This window comes from Parasteatoda tepidariorum, chromosome 10 (assembly GCF_982258835.1).
Source record: "Parasteatoda tepidariorum strain Cologne lab strain chromosome 10, Ptep-v5.0, whole genome shotgun sequence".
Classification (NCBI taxonomy): domain Eukaryota; kingdom Metazoa; phylum Arthropoda; class Arachnida; order Araneae; family Theridiidae; genus Parasteatoda; species Parasteatoda tepidariorum.
The window spans coordinates 74,060,821-74,087,370 of NC_141764.1; the positions used below are offsets into that span (position 1 = coordinate 74,060,821).

General features: G+C 28.8%; 1 protein-coding gene across 1 annotated transcript in view; it reads right to left on the reverse strand.

The window, feature by feature from the left end:
- The window catches only part of LOC107453302 (suppressor of lurcher protein 1), a 1,096,374-nt gene that overhangs the window by 1,030,115 nt on the left and 39,709 nt on the right, over positions 1-26,550 (reverse strand). The gene's annotated exons all lie outside the window — the stretch shown is intronic.

A 26,550-nucleotide genomic window follows, 5' to 3' on the forward strand; every position in this document is an offset into this window, starting at 1 on the left:
TTCAAGCCTGTTTCTATCATAAAAATTTGCAAATCTCATAGTTTGCTTATACTTGTTGAAAAAAGTTTTTCGTGGTAATAAAGTACTAGCTGGTAAGCCTTTAACTCTGACTAAATGATTTTTTTTATTTTCTTTAGAAATTTAGGTACACAAAAAGGCTTGCTGAATAAACTTCTGTAACTACCATGAAATTGAAAACCTGCGTTATTTAATGAATGAACCAACAATAGATATAGCAATCCTTCCAATTAGTGGCTCATTAAGAGGTTGAAAAAATTTTGAAGTAATCGATTTGAACCAAGCTGCATTTTTTTTTTTCATTCTGTCTTGTGGCTTTTTTGTCATCGTCTTCAGAGTAGCGTGTGTACCAAGCTTTTTTCCTACTTCAGGGTTTTGAAAAATTTATGGCAATTAAAGCAATTATGATTAACTATCTATTTGGCGAAAAATAAAATCCATATTTTTTCATGTATGTTTCGATCATAACAATTTGAAATTAGCATACTTGATTTACAGTTGTTAGTTTAAGTTTATCTGAGTATCCTAGTACCATCTGGTCAACTCTTAACTCTGACTAAATGATTTTATATTCCTTGGAGATTCGATGCACGAAAAGGCTTGCTTAAAAATGTAACTACTATAACTACCACGACTTTGAAAATCTGCGCTATTCAATGAGCTATTCAATACTCAGATATGGCAATCCTTTCAAAAAGCTCACTCAGAAATACGTTAAAAACACAGTGAAATATCGTTAATACTAACTAACCATACTCGATAATTCTAACTTGAACTAGCAACCTTTTTCCTCTTGCATCTTGAAGCTATTTTTAATATCTTCTTCAGGGTAATGATTTTAAAAATCATTTTCTTTTTCAGGGTTTCAAAAAATTTTCAACGACGATTAAAGCCAGCAATTTATAATTGACTTTCTACTTGACCGAGAGGAAATACTGTGAAGTAATCGATTTGAATCAAGCAACATTATTTTCATTTTGTCTTGAGGCTATTTTTGTCATTTAATGAGGCTATCTTTATAAACTCAGTGAATAAGAGTAATTTAATAAATACCTAATACCTAAATAGTACTTGACTATACCTAACAAAACAAAAAATAGCTTAAATTCGAATTATTGTTTTAATGATAAAAATTTATAATTTAATGAGATTATTGTTTTGCCATTGTAAACTTTACTAATCATAACATGCAAACTAACTGTAGGATAAACTCTACGAATAATATTCCCGTAACGGGAGATTAATTTTAATAACTTTAAAAGCAAGTCTAATTACATTGCTCCATTAAATCATTAATCATTTAATTAAACATCGACCTTTCGTAAAATCCCATTAACGTCTTTGGGACAAGTATGTATTAAAAGATTATGCTATATTAAATTAGATGAATCAATTGAGGATGTTACATTAAAATAAAATGTCTGTTTTAGTAATAAATAAACTTTTCTATCTATAATTTTTGGAACTCCTTCTTAATTTTAAGAATTCTGAATTAAAAGAGTAATATGAGAGATATTAAAGATTTTATTTAGCATGTTACATTTCAAATTCAAAAAAAATAATAAAACACATTTACGGGGAAAAAATTGTTTCGGGAAAATAATATAATTTTAATAAATATATTATTTCAAAATTATCGGGGATTTATTCTCTTTTTTTGTAGTTTTTTAGACAAATCTACATCAGTATCTAATACCTGTACATTATTATTAAATTTACCATAAATATTAGAGTAATAAGAAATAACTTGATCACTTAAATGCTTCCAAATTAACATGAAAGTATTACTATAACTAATAATTATAACTACTATTGGCAACTTGCAACCAGAGAAGAGGTGAAATGATTATGCTTGACCATGTAGAAATCAAATTAATTGGATACCTGTACGCAACGCCTGTGTGTCGAACTTGATTGGCTTCTGAATCGACAAATGCCAAGATTTACCTACGATGACGTCACCAATTAAATTTCAAGCATGACCACTTTTGATCTTAATGATGTACTTTAGACAAGTTCTCTTTAGACACATTCTGTCTAATTCCTTGAAAAAGGATTCTTTTAGATATCCCAAAGCAAAGAATATGGAACGGAGAAGAAATACAGGGAATATTCTATAATCGGGGAGCATTCTGAAATCGGGGAACATTCTGAAATCAGGGAAATGCTCGGTATGGGATGTTGTACCATAACAACAATTCTACAGGGAGAGCAATAACAATTCTACAGGGAGAGCAATGTATTCGATTTTAGTGCATGCAAGAAAGTGACCGGAACTGGTTGTTGTTGTTTAGGTACAAAGTAATGATCAAAAAGTAAAAGCCGCAAGGAATGATATTTTGATGGGAAAATCATCAAAGGATTACATTTTGATGGAAAAAGGTATTAATGAATCAAACGAACAAACATATCAAGAAATGACCTTTAAATGCGGAAAAGTATCAAAGGATGACACTCTGATGGGCTGATATAGCACCCTAGTCAGCTAACTGTACTGCACTGTACTGTACTATCTAGTAACTAGCTCTTTTCCAAATATTCACCTAAAACCAAAGCTTGATACTTAAAAATTGCATAACTGTAAATCGTTAACAACTAACATTACTTAGGATTACTTAATATAAAACTCTTTCCTCGAACTTGAAGAAAGTGTATTTAAAATTACCTGACTTAGCAATTTTAAATCCAATTTACATATCATGATTATATGTATCTTTTTCTAATATTCACGAAAATATATTATACTAAAACTTCTAAAACATATAAAATTTCCGACCCCGAAGACATTAAAACGACAACTTCTATTCCATTCGAATTAAATTTAAGAATTTATCAATATCTAACTGACAATTATGTTAATACCCTCAATTTATCCAGCTTACTGAAAATACACGTCTTTCTGCACCAAACTATCAATTTTGCGATTCCTTTTGCAAAGACACTCCAACATATTAACTTCCCTTCTTTTGCCCTGCAGGCTCAACACTCTTTTTCGCCATACTTCTTTATTTGAGAGGCTTCTCACCTTCTTAACACGAGCTCTTAAAATTTCCCTTAGCTTTAATATTCTCGAATTTGATTGGAGCATACTGTGATTAGATAAAAGTTTTCCCTCCTCTTGGGGAAAATTTCAATCCCGCATTTTTCCCTTTAACATTCCCGCGTTTATGACATTGGGTCTTAAGCCTACACACATAGACTAGTCGTGTTTATTCACTCCAAGCTCTTTTCTTTGAATTGATATATCCCTTTAGGGAATTTCGCGTTTATTACTTAGTGTTCTTTTATCTTGATCTCTTTTACCTTTCGTTTTAAGCCCAAAGAAATAAAATATGTATATCTAAAGAAAAAAAAATTAAAAAATGTTTCATTTTCTGAGTTAGTATAATTATCTCCTCTCGTATGAACATACAAAAATAAAGTCAGATAAGATTATTAAAATAACTTTGTAAGGTTTAGGTTTAAAAAAATTTATATTTCTCCTCGAATACTTCAAATATTTATATAACATGACTATTCAGAGTGATTTAACAATATCTTTAAATTTGTCATCCTTCTGTTAGAAAAAAAATGACATAAATAAAAATGTAAAATAAATATTTCGTATAAAGTGAATAAAGCTTAATTTAAAAGGAATATTTTGAATTAAAGTTCAACATTTAATCGGCTTAGCAAGAATTAGATTCTACTTTACTTTTAAATTATTTTCCCTCTCGAACAAATTCTCATTCATAAACTAATTATCCTGGGTTTAGAACATCATGAGCAGGTTTGTAATCATGGGTTTTAGTACTGGGAGTTAGAACTTTTGAATAGAAAAATAAAAATAAAATTACAGAATACTTGAGAGAGATAGAAATGGAAAGTTTATTGCGTTCTGAAAATGAAACTATGTATATTTATACTCTCCAAATTTTGAAATTGATTACAAAGCTCATTAGCAGATGGCGCTGCTAGCTTAGAAAACTGTACAACACTGTATATGCTGCATGTCACACCATTCCAAATGAAGTATTTCCGTGGGTGTTTGTTATTTTTGCTTAAAGCTATAGAGCAAAGAAAAAAAGAGGAGATAACGTCCTTCCCAAATCCTCATAGACCATTTCTTAACTTATCGCCCCTTGACTCGTCAAGTTTTCGCCAACTTTGTGCCAAGAACCTTGACACCGTAATGTTATTTCAATGGAAAAGAAGTCTCCGTGATTTGACTTTAAATCGCATTTAAAACTTTGCAATTTTTCCCATTTTTCAGACATTAACAAAAAAAGAGTTAAAAAAATAAGCACATGAAAGAGTTCAAAAATTTCTGTTTTGATTTCTAAGATATTGGCGACGAAATTTGGCAAATTCTGATGTTTTTTTTTTCCTTCCATCATAGAGAATTTATTTTGGTTTCTTAAAGGAGTTCTTTTTCTTATGAGAGGGTTATGAAGCTCAAGTTTTCAGACCTCTTACAATAAAGTCATATTGTTAAGTGAATGATAAAGGATAGAGGATAATCGCTTAAAATAAAGAAAACGCGTTTTTTATCCGATCATTTTTAAATTGTTGCAAGCTATTGCTATTATTAATTGGAGTATATGTACAAACTTTTACATCAAAAAAAATTATATTAGTTTTAATGTTACATTTAAAAAAAGGAAATTCTTAATTACTAAATTTTAAATTATCTTGTTCTTAGATTTTACGTTAATACTGAATTGATTACTGCTTTAATATGAATAAGTGATTTCAGAAATGAAATTAAACAATAACGTAAAAAATATAAATTTTTTGACAGTCAAATATTTTACATTGGTTATATATTTAATAACATTTTATCTTAGATTATCCGAAATGATATGTTTTTACCTTCAATGTGTTTAATTTTATTACAGTACAGAGCCCGTTATCCGGAAATCAGAAAACCGGAAAACCAAAAAACCGGAACGAAATTCGATAAATTTTCCCGCTATTTTTTTAAAAAAATGGTTTTTTCCTGATAAGAGTTTAGGATTTTTCTTTTGAAAGATACTTTACCATCATTTTTGTAATAATCATTAGTGTATTACTTCATCATTTTTTCTTCTTTTTAAGATTATTTCCAAATATGTATATTTTTTAGTTGGGTTTAACAATAAAAAACGGCTTTTTGTAGCGATTCAGAAAATCGGAGAAATCAGTTATCCGGAATAGCGATGGTCTCGATCGTTCCGGATAATCGGTTCCCTACTGTACTAGTAATTAATTCTTAAAAAAGTTAAATCTAAGCAGTTGACAATTCTGTTTTAATTAGTTACTAGCTGTAAAGTATTATCGAAACAAAAACTTTATTCTTTCATTTAGTTTTTTTTTAAAAAATTCACTTTCTCTAAAATACTGAAGAAAACAAAAATTGTGGGGAAAAAATTTAAGTGTTGTTAAATGTCCATCTTAATTCAGCAGAGTCGCTAGTAGCTCTCTTGAACTCTTGATTAAACTAAATGTAGGAGCAATAAAATACAAGAAATTGGAGGAAAAAATAATACGATAAACTCTGAAGGATTCTAAAATAAATTATTATGTTAAAATCTTATATTGAAACCAAAATAAATATTTTGAAAATTATATGGATATTTACATTTGGAATTATGTTAAATCAGTACCAATAACAAAATCTGGCAAAAATATTTAAGTTTGAAAATAGTTTACACTATCAGTACTATGTGGAAATACAGGTTAATAAATAAAAAATAATATTGTTTTGAAACAATAAAGTGTATATCAATAAAACAGCTTAAATCAGTTTATACATTTTATAATGTTTTCGACGAAGGGAAAGTTTGTTGGTTCATGAATATTCCATTAATTCTTTCAGAAAAAATTTCATGCTGAGCAATTTTTTTATATTTATATTACCTTAGAATAATAATAAAATACAAGCATCAGTTGTAAGCTTTAATATGTGTGGAATTAATATAAGCTTAAATATTAATCTGTTCTTATTAAAATGAAAACAATCTATACATTTATTTCTTTAAACGCGGTTATTTCTGTGTCTAAATTGGCAACACTATAGTCATCTATAATAATTCATTTGATTAAGTATTCTTCAGTAAGTAGTGTTAAATAATTAGTTATGCATTAATTATTTTAGATTCATATTGTTAAATTGTCTTAAATAATAAGTAATGTTAAATGGCTAGTTATACGTTAAGTATAAATTTAGATTCATTTCGTTTGGTAGTTTTCATTTTATTAGGCAGTCTTAAATTATAGTTAAGTAGGTTAGATAGTTAAATCCACGTTAAGTATTAATTTGAAATAATTTTGTATATTTACAAAAATAATATTTAGATTTATTTTTGATCCCTTCTGAAATGACTGTAGAAATTCTAAATATAAACTGTTTTTTATCTTATCTCAAAACAGAGATGGAAGTAATTTTAATATTTTAGCTGCCAACTATGCAGAAATGTTTTGAATTCATAGTGGTTTGTGAAATTTAGGAGCTGCAGGCGAGATTTTAAATTATTACTGAAATTCAATACATAGAGACAATATCGCGAGCATCTCTTGAAAATAGTTAAAATTGAAATCAAAGTATTGCAAAGCCGCTTTCAACAACTAGTATTATTAAAGAAAGATTTGACATATCGGATTAAATAGATTTAAATCAAGCATATAACGATAAAAGCATTCTGCAATAACTGTGAGTTATGTATGATATTAATGTTAAAATCTGAAACAATTAACTTTATGATTATTTTTATAACCATTGAACAGCTGACCAAATTTGCAGTTTACGTCTACCAATGGTCAACTCCGTATCCTTGTAATTTTAAACCCAATTCAGAAGACAAAGGAACTCCTGGATCAAATTTCGGGAGAACTTTGCTTTCGTTGAAGACTTTTTGATGGAACTAACCCGTATTTGCGTTACATGAGGAAGAAAATCACGAAAATCTCCCACGGTTAGTCTGACGGCAATTGGAATCTAACTCATGATCCGTCTACCACAGAGGATATTTTAAGTCAGCACTGTGGTCGGTGCGAACCGGGTGCGGAATTCGAATCAACCAGCCATTTTTGATGTTCGAACCAGGTTCACCTCCTTGGGAGACGAGCGCTCTGTACCATGAGCCAACACGGATCAACCTTACGATTAGAAGGAATATCTAAAAAACAAGAGAAGCAACAGCGGGAGCAAACATCAAATATTAAGAAAACCTGTTTGCTGGAGAATAAGAACGGCTGTCACTCCTGTTTCATTTTCTACGATTTTTGAGATTTTTAATTATTTAAACCATCTTGAAATTGATTCAACCCGTAAGTTTTAATGCAAAACTAAAGAAAAACAATCGCTTCGACGTACAAAAGTTTGCTACTCGAATCTCGAACTTTTCAAGTTAGTTACAATTGTTTTAATGATTAGAGACGTAATGGACGCTATAGAGAGAATACATTTATTTTGGTCCAATAGGAATTGGACGAAAAAAATCAGGTTACAAAATGACGATCGACTAGTCACCTCCTCCCTTTTCTTTGCTCTATGCTTGATCCGGGTATTAGTTATTTTAAAAATATTATTTGTATTTTTTTATGTATATATCTGACTGTCGTTGAACAACCGACCCAATTTTGGGTTTAAGACTACTAATAACTCCGTAGCCTTGTAATTTTGAACTAATCCAGAAGACAAGGAAATTCTTGGATCAGTACCCCCAGAGATAATGATTTTTTCTTGGGAACATGGAGGACTTTGTGACTCGACAGATTTAACGTGCATCAGTCACCATTTTACTACACGGGGAGTCACCATTTACAACACGGACGGGAGGGGATCAAAACCACGAACTCTTGGACATGGACCCAGCGCCCTACCAACCAGACTATTTACGGCCTCAATATTTTTAGCAGTACCCCTGATTGACAAACTTTGTAACTAATTGTTTTTTAAACTTGAGAAGAAATTATCAAGTTTTCTACGCGGATCGCAGCGTTGGTCGTTTCGGTACACACTGTAAGCTAACTATTTTTGTCACCAATACGCTTTTCGAAAAAGTGAGAAAATTGGCCGAAACTTTCATCGCAAACTTTCCGATCTGCATTGTTTAAATGATTACCCTTTAATTTACTGTATATGATAAATGCCCAATTTTTGTTGCTATAATCAATATTAATTTAATTTCAAATAAATTTAAATCTTTATTTGAACCTAATTCTCATTATTTAGACCTAATTCTTATTTAGACCTTATTTATAGACCTTAATTCTTGTCCAAAAAGGATATTTTCTCTGAGGATGAAAAAAACTGAAATAAAATTTTAAAAAAAAACTGAAATTGTACGTTCGAAAACAAATAATACTCTCTAAAGAATTTTGTATGAAAATGACTCGCTTTCAGTTTCATCAGTTGAATTAATTTTATTTGGTTGAGCAGACTAAACTCGCAAATGCCACAAGCATTATTAGGAAGCAATCATAATAGTTTCTTCCATTTTCTTAATTCACACTAACATTTGTTGCTTCAAATAAAAATTCTAATTAAAACCAACAATACATTGAGCACGTAACGCGCACTTAATCTGAGCAATATGAATAACCAATGAGGATAAATAGATTTAAAAATTGAACTTTTATCATATTTTTTAAACTTTTTTGTCATTTACGTTTTTATCTTGACGAGTATTGGCTGCTTGGAACATTGTTATCTACAATTGTTGACGTTTTGTGATTTTCGGAAAATCTGTGCTGAATATCTGTAGATCCTGTATGAACAATTCTGAATGTAACAGAGTGATTTAAAACAAAAAACATGCTTTTTCTTGGTGGTGGAATTTAAAAAAGTATTCTGATTAAAAGCTTCTAATTAGACGATTTAAAAACATCAATTACAGCCTTTTTGGTAGGGTGTTGGGCCCATGTCTAAGAGGTCGATCCCCGCAAGCCGAAGACTCCCCATGTACAAAATGATGACTAGTCCAAGCTAAATCTGTCAGGATAACAAAGTCCTCCTAGTCCCCATAACAAATCAATATCCCTGGGCATCTAGATCGAAAATTGATCATGCACTGGTTCAGATCAAATTTAAGATCAGCGGATGAATGGATGGTGTGTGAATGCGTCCTCTCTGTAAAACGACCTGTGACGTATATGTTAGGAAGAAGTTGAATTCTTGTCCATAGATGGCGCTGCCAGAAAAAAGAATTGCGTCTCTCAGCCTTAAAATTAGCTTATCAGTATTGACAAGAGGCGTAAGACAGCAAAAACCTCAAATGAAGAAAAACATCTATAAAGTCTATTCTTGACAGCTTGAAGAAAGTTATTAAAGATTGGTTGGGATGTTTTACCTCATCCACCATATTAAACAGACCTCTTGCTCTCACATTTTTATCTATTTCATCAGCAAAAATAATTTCAACTATTCGATCGAGATAAAATCTCACGAAGAAACGAATTTATTTGAAAATCTGAGACGTTCTAAAAAGAATTTTTTAGATGCCAGAAAGGCTTAAAAAGATTGGGGAGCAAAATGGTATATATTACAAAGTTTATAATACATATAATTAATTTATACAATTATAATATATATATAATTAACATACATGATTAATATATACAATTAATATATATAATAATTATCTATAATTAATATATGTAATTAGGGTAATGTAATTAATATAGTTAATATATATAATTAATGTATATAATTAATATATATAATTAACATATATAATTAATATATATAATTAATATATATAATTTTGTGAATTATAAATTTTTATAAAGATAGCCAACATTCAAATGCTCAACGTTTCAATGTTCCATAAAATATCGGTATAAAATTAATGTAAAGCCTCCTTCAATAAACATAAAACAATATATTGATTTTATACGCATTATATGAATTAATAAAAACATATAACAGTTGTTTGCATGTACTTCAAAATGCATCGCTTAGATTTGATAACATTAAAAACCTCATTTAAAATTTCATTACAGAAAATAATTCAACTACAATCTCACCGTTCGTTCAGATAAATCCATTAACAAATAATTATTAAAAACATATTTTTCATATCTGCTGCTATACACAACAGAAAAATTTATTATAGTGAGCTAGATCACGATATAAAAGATGATCTGTCGGTATTGGTAGCTGGATTTTATTGATGCAGTTAATAACGCTACTCACAAGATTTATTGAATCATTACGAACTATGTTTAACGACTATATTTATCCCAGCTGAAAGTTCAAATAACCAAAACACAACGTTTTCCCAATAAATTCGCGTAAGTGATTTCGCCGGAACAAAGCTGACATCCCATTATAAGTCGCAGACACAAAATTAGTTTCATCTGAAACTCTTTCACTCTGCGACGTCCCCTTTTTTAATTGAAAAAGTTTTAGTTTATTCCTTTACGACTTGCTCCGAAAATAATTACTTTAAATGAACTTTTCGAAGACTTGGTGGTTCTTTTTACTATTACAGTATTTGGAAGAGATGTTTTGTGCATATCTACTTCTATTAGAATATTATGAATGAATGTTGCTCAAATTCTTCATTCCTCATTCTACAGCTATTGCATTTTATTGGTGGCAATAAAAATTCCGTCACTAAAATGCTTTTAAGTAGCTCAAACCTATTTTGAAATCAGTAACCGTTTTGAATAATTTTGAAGGAATGTTGTTGTGCATGCAACGATTCTGTTAAGATTTTGATTTATTTCTTTATATTTTGGAATTATCTAAAAATATTTACTTCAACTGTATTTTCAGGAACTTCTTGGTTCTTTTTACTATCACAGTATTTAGGAGACGTATCTACTTCTATTAGAATATTATTAATGAATGTTGCTCATATTCTTCATTTTTCATTCTACAGCTACTGCATTTTATTGGTGGCAATAAAAATTCTGTCACTAAAATATTTTTAAGTAGTTCAAACCTATTTTGAAATCAGTAACCAATATTGAATAATTTTGAAGGAATGTGGTTGTGTATGCAACGACCCTTTTTCAGGAGTTAAGGTTTTGATTTATTTCTTTATATTTTGCATTTCTCTGAAAATATTTACTTCAACTGAAGTTATCAGGAACTTCGTGGTTCTTCTTACTATTAAGTATTTAGGAGACATGTTTTGTACATATCTACTGCTATTATATGAAGGAATGTTGCTCAAATTCTTCATCTTTCACTCTACAGCTATTGAATTATTTCGGTGGTAATAAAAATCCAATTAATAAAATGCTCTTAATTAGTTCAAAACAATTTTTAGAAGCATCGATTGTTGTACAAACTGTTCCTATAAAATACTTTTGCTTAAGATTGACAAAGCTAGAAAACGTGAAACACTCTGTAGTTGCCCAGTTTTTTAACAAATTGTTGAATCTTTTAAGGCCAAATTATATTCAACACAGTTATGTACAATGCGCAAAATAAAAAATTAATCACCCTGAATAGCTTTTAATATAATAATCGAATCTTCATGTTGTAGGACTCAATCTTAATGGTTCAAGGGGATTACCTCAAATATATTTTATTATATAATTTTATAACCGCCGTTGAACAGCCGACCCAATTTTATGGGTTTACGACTACTAATGATCAACTCCGTAGCCTTGTAATTTTGAACCCAGTCCAGAAGACACGGAAACTTCTGGATCAAGTATTGGGAGAAATTTGCCTTCGTGGAGGACTTTTTGATGGAACTAACCCGCATTTGCGCTATATGGAGAGGAAGACCACGAGAGCCTCTCACCGTTAGCCTGACGGCAAGGGGACTCTAACCCATGATCCGTCTAGCACTGAGGATATTTCACGTCAGCGCTGTGGTCGATGCAAGTCGGATGCAGAATTCCAATAGACCAGCCATCGCCGGGATTTGAACGCGGTTCACCTTATTGGAAGGCGAGCGCTCAATCCCCTGAACCATCGTGGCTCGCTAAGGTATTTTGCAACTAATTTTATTATTCTTATTATTCTTAACATAGTTATATATTTCTAGATCAAACCTCTGGGGGTACTGGATTGGAGATCGATCGTTCTCTGATTCAGGTCAAAATTACGATCTGTGGATGAATGAATGGATGTATGAATGGGTCCACCTTATTAACAGGTGTGACATATGGTGGGGCGAAGTCGAATTCTTGGTCATAGATGGCGCCACTGAAAAACAAGAACCGTACACTCTGCCTTAAATTTGCTCGGTTTCACCAAGCAGGTTTGACTGTGTGGCAAGTGGCATTAGAACCAGCCAACCCCCGTATCGACCAGCCATCCCGAGATCGAACCCCGGTTCACTTGATTGGAACGCGAACGCTCTATCCCCTGAGCCATCGCGGCTCTTACCTCAAATATACTAATTAATTTGTGTAGACGATATTTTTCAGGAGAATAGTCCAATTTTGGACCCTTTAAGGTTAATTTTACTTTTCGCGTATTTCGTCATATTTCGAGAACGTTTTAAGCAGTTTGAGAAATTTTTTAACACAATTACAAAAATAATTCATTCAAAAATAATTCTACTGAAAAATTTATTTTTTTCTAATTATTTATTTAATAAAGGTGAAAAAAAATTTAAATTGTAAGATATACAAATTTTTACATTATTTTATAAAATGTAGTTTTAAGTGGCAGAAGACACAGTTTAAACCAAATCGGTCGAACAATTCTCTTAAAATCGAATTTTCATAAAGAGTGTATTTAAAGTTCGATTTCTCAGGAGCTATTCGTCCAATTTCTTTCAAATCTCGTATTTTGCCATATAAAGATATATTCTTAAAAATAATGTTAATTGTATACCTTAAAATATTTTATACCATTATTGAATAAAATAATAAATAAATATTAAAAATTATTTTTTACCCATTGTACTTCTAATTCTATAGGATTTTGCACGATTCACAATTAAGGCAGGAAAAATCATTTAAAAGATTTTATTAGAAAAGTTTCCTTTTGTAGGCAAATATCAGAAACCCAAAGTAGTTCAGATTTAGTTTTTAGTTTCATATATATATATATATATATATATATATATATATATATATATATATATATATATATATATATATATATATATATATATATATATATATATATATATATATATATATATATATATATATATATATATATATATATATATATATATAAGCACAATAACGAAAAAAAGGATGATGCATTGCTTTATTTTGATTTGGCTACATTGATGCAATATTAGAGAGCATTCTTTTTTGCGGATATAATCGCGTGAGCTGATGACGAGATTGGATCTTTTCCTTATTTTTTTTTTCCAGCTTTTTAATTTCCTTTAATTTTTGAAATTTTTAAATGTTTTTTTTTTAAAATTTATTATATAAGCACAATAACGAAGAAAAGGATGATGCATTGCTTTATTTTGATTTGGCTACATTAATGCAATATTAGAGAGCATTCTTTTTTGCGGATATAATCGCGAGAGCTGATGACGAGATTGGATCTTTTCCTTATTTTGTTTTCCAGCTTTTTAATTTCCTTTAATTTTTGAAATTTTTAAATGTTTTTTTTTAAATTTATTATATAAGCACAATAACGAAAAAAAGGATGATGCATTGCTTTATTTTGATTTGGCTACATTAATGCAATATTAGAGAGCATTCTTTTTTGCGGATATAATCGCGTGAGCTGCTGACGAGATTGGATCTTTTCCTTATTTTGTTTTCCAGCTTTTTAATTTCCTTCAATTTTTGAAATTTTTAAATGTTTTTTTTTTAATTTATTTTTAATAATTTTTTCTTCTTCTCTTATTAGGAATCTTTATATTTTTTTCCATGTTAATATGTCTATATTTTTACTTATATAATATACACAAATCAGTGTACAAAATTCAAAATTATTTTCCTTTCTTCCTTACACTTTCAGTTGTATTTAATATTAATTTCAAACTTTAATGAGAATTATATCTTTTATGCGTATTTTAATACAATTATAGATCATATGAAATGTTAGAAAAAAATATTTCAATTAAAATTCTAATTCTTCTTTAATTAGTAGAATTTTTTTATTTCACAGACCTTGTTAGAGTTATTTTTGGTTATAGCAATCTAGTTTTCATTTTTTTTTTTAAATTTTGCTGTGTGTTTAATTTATCTAGGGTTCATTATGATCTAAATTTCTCCTTCATAAACCAATTTTATGTTTGCTTACTTATAAATTAACACTGTGTAAAATATTTCATTAAAATCAAAAAAAAAAATTCAATTTAACAATGTAAATTAATCATGATAACTATATGAAGAAATATTATTTTCTTATTAGTAATATTATAGCTCGTATAATTCATTTATATAGTTACATAATTATCAAATTTTCTTCTTCGTGTATCCTTACCACACTTATTTAAATGTAAATTACATCCTTTTGCAGCAGTAATTTCATAAAAACTTTTACTGAAAGCTCAATTATTACTAATTAAATGCACTTGAAAAATAATAAGACAATAACTAAGAAAACTAAGAAACAACAAAAAATTACCCAAACAAGAACGAATAAAGTATATTTATTGTTTTTAATTCCAATTAGTGTCATTAAAGACAATTTTCGTCCATTTTTAAGTTAGTTTGATGTTCTATTAGGGCCCTCAAATTCTACTTAATTAGTTTAATTTAAATTAATTAATGCTAAACTTTTTATCCTCTCACCATATAATTATTTCTTTTTTAATTATTATATCAATTATCTATTAATTCCTTAAGTACAACAATTGTGCTTCGCTTTGATAATAAGTTTAATTAAGTTATTTAATCAAATATATGCGTTGGCAAAACTGAAGAAAAATTGCCTTTAACATTTCTTATAATCAAAATTGAAAAAAAAAATTATGACAATTAATGTTTACGCTATTTTTTTTTTTTTTTTTTTTTTTTTTTTTTTTTGAAAAGGAAGATTTTAAACACCAAGGACATCGAAGTTTTATGTTTTTGCTTGAATATTCGGAAAAAAAAATTTTAAAAGAAAACTAACATACGTAAAAGTATAAAAAGTATATATAATTATTATTGTTAAAGGACATGTTAACAATTCAAAAAATCAATGTTTCAGCAATTTTTTAAAAACAGTGTAGTAACAGAAATACAGAGTTTGACAATTTCGCATTATTTTAATCTTTTTCCTTTCTTTATTTACCTTTGGCAAGACTTTTACATACAAATGTTTTCAAAAAAAAAAAAAAAGAATGATTGGAAAAACAAAAGACGTCTAAGTTTTAAGTTTTAATGTGAATATTCTGAAACAAATTTCTAAAATTTAGCATACTTCAAAATATAAAGGAAATCTACTGTTTGTAAGCGAAACGTTAAAAAAATTTTAAAAAAAGTCATTTCAAATCAGTAATGTTTTTGCAGTTTTCTAAAAGCAATTTTGCCTTCGTGGAGGACTTTTTGAGGGTACTAACCCGCATTTACGTTAGATGGAGGGGAAAACCGCGAAAACCTTAGTTTGATGACAAGGGGACTCTAACCCATGGTCCATCTACCACTTAGGATATTTTGCGTCAGCACTGTGTTCGGTGCGATCCAGGTGCGAAATTCGCAACAACCAGCCATCGCTAGGTTTCGAACTCTGTCGCCTCATTGAAAAGTGAAAGCTCTATCCCCTGATTCACCACGTCTCCCCTAAATATTTTGACATAAATTTCTTTAAAGTCAGTATGTTTAACTAAATTTTGTTTATTTATATTATTTTTACAGTTGAATTAAATTTTTATAGTCATAGATTATTTCTAATATGATTTTTTTTTCAATATAATTTAAACAAAGCAAAATAATTGAAATAAGTCGTTGTTTAATTAAAAGGTCAGACCGGCTTATAAATACCGGTCAGAGACTCATTAGGTTTAAGGAAAAAGGGGCTACTAAGTCAATTGAGTCTACCGGTTACTGGCTACTAACTAAAATTCACATCTATACTTGAGACTTTACAATAACTGTTACAACAACACAGTTCTTACATTTTCTACTTGTTTCAACTTATTAAAATCATTTTATTAAAACATTATTTTTTTAATACTTTGGTTTGGCTATATTAATAATATTAGAAAGCACTCTTTTTTGCGGGTATAATCGTGTCAGCTGATGACGAAATTATATATTTTCCTCATTTTGTTTTTCAACTGTTTAATTTTTTTTCAATTTTTTTAATTTTTAACTATTTTTTCAAAAATATCTCATTTCAATAATTAAAATCATTATATTAAGTACACGTGCTTTCATACATAATTTTATTTTCAATAATTATTGTTTCTATTTTTTGGAATGACGTACTCAAAAAAAAAAAAAAAAAAAAAAAAAAAAAACCATTTATTCCTTCACTTATCACAGCTATCTCTAAATCTTAATCTCTTCCACAGTTACGAATCAAATAACGCTAGAAATTTATGGAATAAACCTATAACGTATAAATTTCTTTAAGTCCCAGCACTCATAGAAGAAAATTTCCGCCAAAATAAATTTCCTGAACAGCTAGGGGGAAAAAAATAGGTGTTGATTAAATTTTCCCTCTCCCGTTAAGAACAGGGCCGTAAATTCCGCAAATGGCAAAAGTCTTCAGTTAATACCTCAAATAATTGGAAAGAATGCAATGAAATACGAGCCATGGCAAACTATTTTCCTTTTTCTCCCTGTGATTGTGTTTCTGAGAGGGAAAAAAAGGGAATACTTTGGACTTGGTGAACTGTATATTCGAATAAAAAAAGGAATCCCTTCCTGGCCAATCATATGTACAATTCTCTTATCTATTATAATGAGAAGAATATATGAATGTTCTCTGGAGACATACTATATTGCTTCTTAGTATTTGGCTCACTGGATCTGTTAGGTTTTTTTGGTGAGCGTCATTTAACACGCATGAGGGCAGCTATAAAAGTGCAATGCAATAAGAGTATCATCTGTGGTTTTCTATTTTTACGCTTTAGTGATAAATTATTTAGTTCTTTTCCTATAAGTTTGGTATATTTATCTGAATAAATCGATGGATTAGGGGGTTAAAAGGTTATTTCTTGGTGTTCTATAATTACTTTTAGGTAAGTTTTTATTATGAGAAGAATTATTATGAGAATATTATAATGAGATTACTATAGTACTATCGTAATGAGAAGAATATATGAATCGCTGGAAACATTCTATATTAGCTATTAGTACTTCTTAGTATTTGGCTCACTGGATTTGTTAGGTTTTTGGAGGGAGCCATTTAACACGCATGAGAGCAATTGTAAAAGTGCAATGCAATAAGAGTATCATCTGTGGTTTTCTATTTTTACGCTTTAGTGATAAATTATTTAGTTCTTTTCCTATAAGATTGGTATATTCATCTGAATAAATCGATGGATTAGGGGGTTAAAAGGTTATTTCTTGGTGTTCTATAATTACTTTTAGGATAAGTTTTTATTATGAGAAGAATTATTATGAGAATATTATAATGAGATTACTATAGTACTATTGTAATGAGAAGAATATATGAATCGCTGAAAACATTCTATATTAGATATTAGTACTTCTTAGTATTTGGCTCACTGGATTTGTTAGGTTTTTGGAGGGAGACATTTAACACGCATGAGAGCAATTGTAAAAGTGCAATGCAATAAGAGTATCATCTGTGGTTTTCTATTTTTACGCTTTAGTGATAAATTATTTAGTTCTTTTCCTATAAGATTGGTATATTCATCTGAATAAATCGATGGATTAGGGGGTTAAAAGGTTATTTCTTAGTGTTCTGTAGTTACTTTTAGGATACATTTTTATTATGAGAAGAATTATTATGAAAATATTATAATGAGATTACTATAGTACTATTGTAATGAGAAGAATATATGAATCTCTGGAAACATACTATATTAGTTATTAGTACTTCTCAGTATTTGGCTCACTGGATTTGTTAGGTTTTTGGAGGGAGCCATTTAACACGCATGAGAGCAATTGTAAAAGTGCAATGCAATAAGAGTATCATCTGTGGTTTTCTATTTTTACGCTTTAGTGATAAATTATTTAGTTCTTTTCCTATAAGATTGGTATATTCATCTGAATAAATCGATGGATTAGGGGGTTAAAAGGTTATTTCTTAGTGTTCTGTAGTTACTTTTAGGATACATTTTTATTATGAGAAGAATTATTATGAAAATATTATAATGAGATTACTATAGTACTATTGTAATGAGAAGAATATATGAATCTCTGGAAACATACTATATTAGTTATTAGTACTTCTCAGTATTTGGCTCACTGGATTTGTTAGGTTTTTGGAGGGTGTTATTTAACACGCATGAGAGCAGCTATACAACTACATGCAATAAGAGTATCTTTTGTGATTTTCTATTTTTACGCTTTAGTGATGCATTATTTAGTTCTTTTTCTTTAAGAGTAGTATATATATCTGAGTAAATTAATGTTTTAGGGGTGAAAAGGCTATTTCTACAAGTTCTTTATGATAATTTTAATTCCGAATTTAATAATATGATAACGACATCTCAAAATTCTTATTAAAGTTCTACCTAGAGAGAAACTGATACATACCATACATTTAGTATGTGGTAAAAAGTAATCTAATCTCAGGCATTTTCTTAGGGAAGAAAATTCGGAATAAAAATCTTTTAGGCACCTTCCGTCAAAGCTCGAGCTGTGTGGTTGTGCAATTTTTACCTCTTAATAGGAAGAGGGTGCTAAGCATTGTTTGGGCTGCGTGAAAAAAAAAATGTTTAGGTTTGAAACTCATTCCTATTGCACTATAATAGGTACAAAGCAAAAAATACTTTGAGATTTGAAAACCCTTCACCTGAAGATAATGGATATTTTGACTGTTTATAAGCATTGTGTACAACTCATTCGACAAGATTAAATAGTAAGGCTTAATAACCAGCACATTGAAGTAATGAGTAGAAAATAGGAACTCATAATTACAAAAAAGTAATAATGAAAAATTATGAGTATGTATCTAAGGCACAATTTTTTTGTATTCTCAGCAGCAGAACACAATATAATGCACTAATGAACTCTTACAAATGCGTATTTTTAAAAAAATTGGTTATAAAAACAGTTCTATTCCACTTGAAAAAAGTTTTTGTATTAGCAGCAGCAGAACACAATGCTATGTTTTAATGAGCTCTTAAAAATACGTATTATAGTATAAAAAAGTAATTGGGAAAATGGTTCAAATTCATTAACAGAGCAAATTTTTCTTGTGTACACAGCAGCAGAACACAACGCAATGGGCTTATGCCCTCTTTAAATTACATATTATTCAAAAATGTAACTATGAAAACGGTTCTAATCCGTTTAAAGCACAGTTTGATTCTTTGTATTCACAGCAGCAGAACACAATACAATGTATTAATAACATAAAAATACGGATTATTAAAAAACAAATCAATTAGGAAAATCTTTCTAATCTATTTAAAATGCAATTTTTCGTACTCGTAACTGCAGAATATAATACAGTGCCCAAATGAGCTCTTAAAAATTCATATTAATGTAAAAGAATAATTATAAAAATTGTTCTAAACCATTTGAAGCACAATTTTTTGTATTCGCAGCAGCACAATACAATGTTCTAATCAAAGAATATACATAGGGGGAAGAAGACTAGCTTCCATAAGCATAATGTAAACCAGTCCCCAAAGATTTAGTGCGGTAAAGGAAAAAACAACATTTATTGGCACAGCAGCAGAGGTTCTTGAAACTGGTTTTGCACCCCTCTCTCTCGGTGAAACGGGGTTTGCACCTCTCAACCCTTACTGGGGTTGGGGAGGAGAAGTAAAGTTCTATTTTTTTCATTGTTGGTTTGTTCTTCATTTTTACACAATTGAAAAACAATACTGTACTATTAGTTAAGATATCTCATTGAAAATGCATTCATACCAATCATGTTAATTAACTCTGCTAACACATTCGACATAGAACGAAAGAATAAAATGCGGGAGGTAGCGTACCCAACACTACATGTAGAGTTGTCCAAGAACCAGTTCACAGGTGACGTACCTCCTCGACTGTCACTTTGCTTCTTATGCGCTGGATCTTAATACATATGATGCTTCGCTAAATTTGAGTGTATCGCTCATCCGGTAAGCTGTTTTTTTATTTTTTTTTTATTTTATAGCTCACCGCAACAAAGAGTTCAAGATATCCGCGTTAGTTACGTATTCGAAGAACTGGACTTTTCTTTGTATATTCTTTGGCTGTAATGACCTCGTAAAAATACATATTATTAAAAAAAAGTTGTAAGAAAATGAAGAATCCATTTAAAGCAAATTTTTTTTGTATTTGCAACAGCAGAAACCAATGCAATGTGCTAATAAGCTCTTAAAAATACCTAATACAAGAAGTAGTTATAAAAAAGGCTCCAATCTACTTAAATAATTCTTTGTGTTCACAGCAGCAAAACACAATAAAGTGTACTAATAAATTTGTCTCTTTTTTCTGTAAAAATACACATTATTACAAAAAAATAATTATGAAAATGGTTCTAATCCCTTGAAAGCACAATTTTTTTATCATTTTTGCTCTAGATACCAACCATCAAAGCCTATAGAGTATTTCAATATCCTTCAATGTTCCTAGCTATACATTTATGTCATATTAGATCAATTTTTATTTCAAAATATCCCCCATTTGGCTACATTTGTCATTCCAAATGTACATTGCGAACAACTTTTAGCTCCATTCCTCTCTGGAGAAAAAGGAAATAAAGAACACTAAATGGAAACTCCACTCAAAAGGAATTGACCTCCCGTGATCTTTATCCGACTAAAAAAACTACTTTATAAAGGAATTTAAATCTTTTCTTTTTCTGTTTTCCAGAAGGGAGTGAAGAGTTTTGACCAAGGGACAATATCGATCGATTTAGGGATCAAGAACTTTTTAAAAGAATATTTTCCATTCTTCTAGGAAAAGTGGTTATGTGCCTTTGATTCGGCAAAATGAGAATACAATTGAATTTTGTACAGTTTACGAAGCAATCTTTTGTTCCGTTTCTTTTTGGAATTCTGCTAAAAGTTGTTTAATGTATTTAGTTTTCCGTAAAATGGGAGGTGTTTTTAAAGTAAATTAATTTTTTAAAAGTTTAGGATTTGAAAATGTAATTTTTTTTAAATATTTTTTTGCTGTAATGTTAGAGAAACTAAAATTGTGAGAACGAATGCAATTAATTTTTTTAGTTTACGAAGTAATCGTTTGTTCGTTTTCTTTCTAGAATTCTATTACAGCTGTTGAATGTATTTAGTTCTCGGAAATGGGAGGTGTTTTCAAAGTAAATTATTTTTTAGAAGTTTAGGATTTGAAATTTAATTTATTTAAATTTTTTTATGCTTGTGAAAGGTAGGAGGAATTAAAACCCGAAACAGAAAAAACAATCCAGTTTTTTGGTTTACGAAACAATCTTTTGTTCGCTTTCTTTCTGGAATGCTGTTAAAAGTTGCTTAATGCATTTAGTTTTCTGTAAAATGAGATTTTTTTCAAAGGAAATTAATTTTTAGAAGTTTAGGATTTGAAATTTAATTTTTTAGATTTTTTTTGCTTGGAAAGTAGGGGAAACTGAAATTGAGACAACGAAAACAATCAAATTCTTTTTAGTTTACGAAACAATCTTTTGTTCGCTTTCTTTCTGGAATGCTGTTAAAAGTTGCCTCATGCATTTAGTTTTCTGTAAAATGGGAAATTTCGTTTAAAGTAAATTAATTTTCAGAAGTTTTGGATTTGAAAATTAACTTATTTAGATTTTTTGTGCTGAAAGGTAAGAGAAACTAAAAATATGAGAATGAGCACAATTAATTTTCTTAGTTTACAAAGTAATCGTTTGTTCGTTTTTTCTCTAGAATTTTGTTAAAAATAGTTTAATGTATTTTTTTTTCTTTCTATGGGAGGTATTTTTAAAATAAAATAAATTTTAGAATTTCAAAATTCAAAAATTTAATTTATATAGATCCTTTTATGCTGAAAGGTAGGGAAAACTGAAAATGTCAGGAAACAATTAAATCTTTTTCAGTTCACAAAGTAATTGCATATTTGTTCTCTTTTATTGAATTCTTATATAAGTTTTTCAATGTGTTAAGTTTTCTGTTATGGGAAAAGTATTTTTTAAAAAAAATTAATATTTAAAAATGTTGAATTAAAAATTTACTTTATGTAGGTTTTTTATGCTGAAAGTTATGAAAAATTTAAAAATTAGAATTTTTTTTTTTTTATGGTTTACAAAGTAAATGGTTTCATCTTCTTTCTTAAATAATGCTAAAAGTTGTTTAATGTATTTATTTATCCTTTGTATGAGAGGTTCTTTCGCAAAAGAAAAATAATAAATTTTAGAAGCTTAGGATTTAAAACTTTAATATTCGTTGAATTTTATAGAATAGAAGGTTTTAAAATCTAAAAAAAAGTGTAGAATTAAATACTGTTTTGTTTATAAAGTAAGATCTGTTCGCTTTCTTTCTAGAATCGCTTTAAAAATGTATTTTGTTTTCCATTGAACTGAAAAAATAAGTTAATAACATTTAAAATAAATTAGTTTATCGAAGTTTAGGATTTCAAAATTCAATTTACTTCAATTTTTTATAAGTCATAAGAAACTCAAATTCTGAGTATAAGATTCAATTTATATTTAGAGAGCAATTTAATGCATGTTTTGTTACATTTAAAATACATAAATTATGTACAGTAAATTTACAGAACAAAACTCTCGAAATATATTCTATGCATCAAAAGACCATGAATCATATAATGAGCCATGTGATTGTAATTTATTTTTTATTAAGGAGTTAGCATAAATTTAAAAAATGTTTTGCTCTGTTCGGAAAATTTATGTGCAAAATAAAACTCTTAAAGTAACTATTCTATTAATAGAATATTCCTTTTAAGCATTCTATTAATAAAAACATTAACATATTTATTAATAAAAACTAATACTAGCTATTACTAACAATTAAAAACAAATATTATTAGCTTTTTAAGAGTTCATACATTTTTAATAAATAAATTCATTTCACATGCAGTTGTGATAAAAATTTCCCAATGGTTCAAAATTTAAAATTGCAAACTTTAACGTTCTTAGCTGTTAAGGCAATAAATTAACTATTTACGTAAGCAATTTTATTTATTTTATACCCCCTTGAAAAGATTATTTATGCAAGCCACGCTTAGGGCATAGGGCATGTTTCTAAGTTCAATGGAAAATTCCGTCCAAAAATGCGAAGGTGTTCCATAATCACTGATCCTAACATTTAGAATTCTTGTCAAAAAGAAAATATTGAGCCGTGGTGTGTCAGGGAATAGAGCGTTCATATTCCAATGAGGCGAACCGGGTTCGAATCCCAGCGATGGCTGGTTGATACGAATACCACACTCACTCGCACCGACCACAATGTTGACGCAAAATATCCTCCTTGGTAGACGGATCATGTGTCAGAGACCCCTTGCCTTCAGGCTACCCTCAGGAGGTTTCGCGGTTTTTCTCTTCATGTAGCGCTAATGCGGGTTAGTTTCATAAAAAAAGCCCTCTACGAAGGCAAATTTCTTCCAATACTTGATCCAGGAGTTCCCTTGTTTTCTGGGTTGGGATAGAAATTGCTAGGCAATAATAGTCGTAACCCAAAAAAATTAGGTCGGCTGTTCAACGACTGTTATAAAATTAAAAAGAGGAAAATATTGAATTCTTAAAATTTAATATGAAAAGTAAATTTAGAATTCTTGTCCGCCAAAAATTCCTCTAAAGTAGTTTGCCCAAATACTTGATCTAGAAGTTCCCTTGTTTTATAGGCTAGATTTAAAATTACAATGCTACTGAGCGCCGGCAAAAAATCATAAAATAAAAAAAGTAAATTACTAAAACCTACACATCAGGAGGTAAAAATAAATACCAAATTGTAAAACTTTAAGCTTTGTCAAATATGGTATATCAGTTGCAGGATTTTATCACATCAAAAGTATATTTAAAACTATTCACGCCAGTTTTTCTATCGATGTAATTAAAAAGAGGTTGAATTAGGCCGAGAGTTAATTATTAGTAAACGTTCTTCAGCTTACGACAAACAGTCTGCTTTTTTCATTATTTTAGAGCAAACTTTACTGCAAATGACCTAGATAACCATTCGCTAGGTTTTGATAATACCTTATTCTTAAATTAAAAAAAAATAACATATTTCTAAGGCATTGGTTTTCGAAAATATCTAAAAATGACGGTTATCATGCAATACTCTATATTTCGCTACTTAACATTTATCGACTAAAATTGGATACGCCTCTTTCTTGGTCTGGCATGCTAAGAGCTGTAACACTATGTCTCGATAAATTAATTTTTCAATTACTGAATTACAATATTTTCTGATTATTGGCGACAATCGACTAAAATATGACTCAGATCTATGAACCATGTCCATAGTCCTCATCACAAAATTTCTATACATATTTTTAACTACCCATTATTTACATCTCCCAATTCAAACTATCCAATCTCATAAATATAAAATTGTTGTCAATTTTAAGCATTTACATGCTATTCCTAATAAATTGACACAAATTACTTCCTTTTTTTTACGGGATTAAAAGAATATCTATCATGAACGCTTATTACGTAATGTTTTTTATCTACCTAACGGCACTGGAATCCTATACGCCCATATTATAGTCCATATGCCATTGTCATAGCCCGACATACTTACCACTTTAACACAAAATATTTATGAATTTTTCTTTATAATGCTTAGTTAAATTCATAAATTAAAATTAAGTTTTTGAACTGGTTCAAAAAATATACCAATTCTATAAGGTATTTAACTGGATAAAAATCGGTAATTTCAACAAATTTTTTTTATTTTTTCATTTGCTATATTTAAATTTTAATTCATTAGCTTTCAAAACATTTTATATACTTGAACTCCGATTTTTAGATATAATGTTATAATTTTTTTTTCGTATGCTGACGGAAGAAAGGGAAACCAGAAGTAAACTTTCGAAACAGAAACTAAAATTATCTTCGTTACGCTTTGAGTAAATGAACCTTTTTTTTATTTGAATAAATTATATTTTTACGACAAGGAGAGTACATTTTCATTAATTAATTTTTGAATTATAATTTTTTTTTCAGAATTTCCTCACATATCAGAATTTTCTTGAATTTAAAGAGATTTTCGAAGAAGGTTTATTTTTAAAACGTTGATTTTTTTTCTTTGCGCTAACACTACGTTTTGAACTAAAAGCAAAGGTCTAAGTAAGAATTTGTTATCTTTATCAAACTTTAAGCAAGAATATATAGAATTTCTCTTTAAAAATTCAATATTAAGCAATATATTTAGTTCTAATTCATTGTCTGTTTGAAATTTTTTAAGGTTTTAGTTCAAAGCACTGGTAATCCCATTATTAATCAAGAAAAAAAAATTTAATTTATGCCTTACAATTTGTTACAGATCTCTTAGAGTGACATGAAACATTTGTAGTTCTTAAGATCAAAGATCAAATTTTCTCCTATTTTGAAAAACATTTTATAAATTTTTAGATGATAATAATAATTTTAGGACCCTTGCTTACCAAACATAAAATTAAAATTTCAATTAAGCCATTTTGAAAAAAAAAATTTGTCAAATCCGAGTCGGATAACGTAAGAGAGGTTAATACGTAATACTATTAATCAGTAGTTACTTGACAATCGACAAAAGTTTGTTAGATAATTCAGTCTGACACCGTATCCCTAAGTTTAGACTATATCCATAAGTAAACCTGCAAACAACTGTATCCCTAAGTTTCTATTCATTATTTTTATTAAAATTTATTTTTATTCATACATTTACTTTCTGAAACAATAACAAGCATGACATTTGGTTAAAAAATTTATTATTTGTCTGCAATTGTCAGCATTAAAATACTACAAAAACTTATACTTCTGAACGAAATTTAAGAAGAAAAAAAATATTAAATTTGAGAGATAATCATGTTTGTTAACATCGAAATAAAATTTTTTTTTACTTTATCATCATTATTTTGGATTACTGAATAAACTGGAAAAGCTTATTAGGTATAAAAAGAAATTAACCCAAAGTGACCATAATTAATTCCTTTAAATTACTCAAGTTGCTTGCATTACTTCAAGATATGATTAATGACAGTATAATTATAATACTAATTTATGATAATATCTTTTTAATGAATAAATGAATTTGGTAACTTTTTTAAATGTCAGTTCCTCTTGTAATTTATCAAAAAATTGTAATATGTTTCAAAATGATTTTAAATTCATCGAAGGCTGTGCAAAACTTATTTTATTATATTGTTTTTCTTTTTTTAGTAAATTAAATTTACAAAATGAGAACAGGTATTCAATATATTTTAAACGTGTTTAATTATTATTTCGTTGTTACCTGATTAGTTCTGTATTTTGGACAAACATTAGTTTCAGACTCAAAACATTGTGCAGATGTAGTATTCATTAAATTTTTTTCGGTTTTAATTTATGCAAATAATTAGTTCAAGAAAAAATCTTCTGGAATCATTTACAATTATTATCCGAATTAAATGTTTAACAAAGATAATTCAGAAAATTAATGGCACAGCTGAAAATTTTGT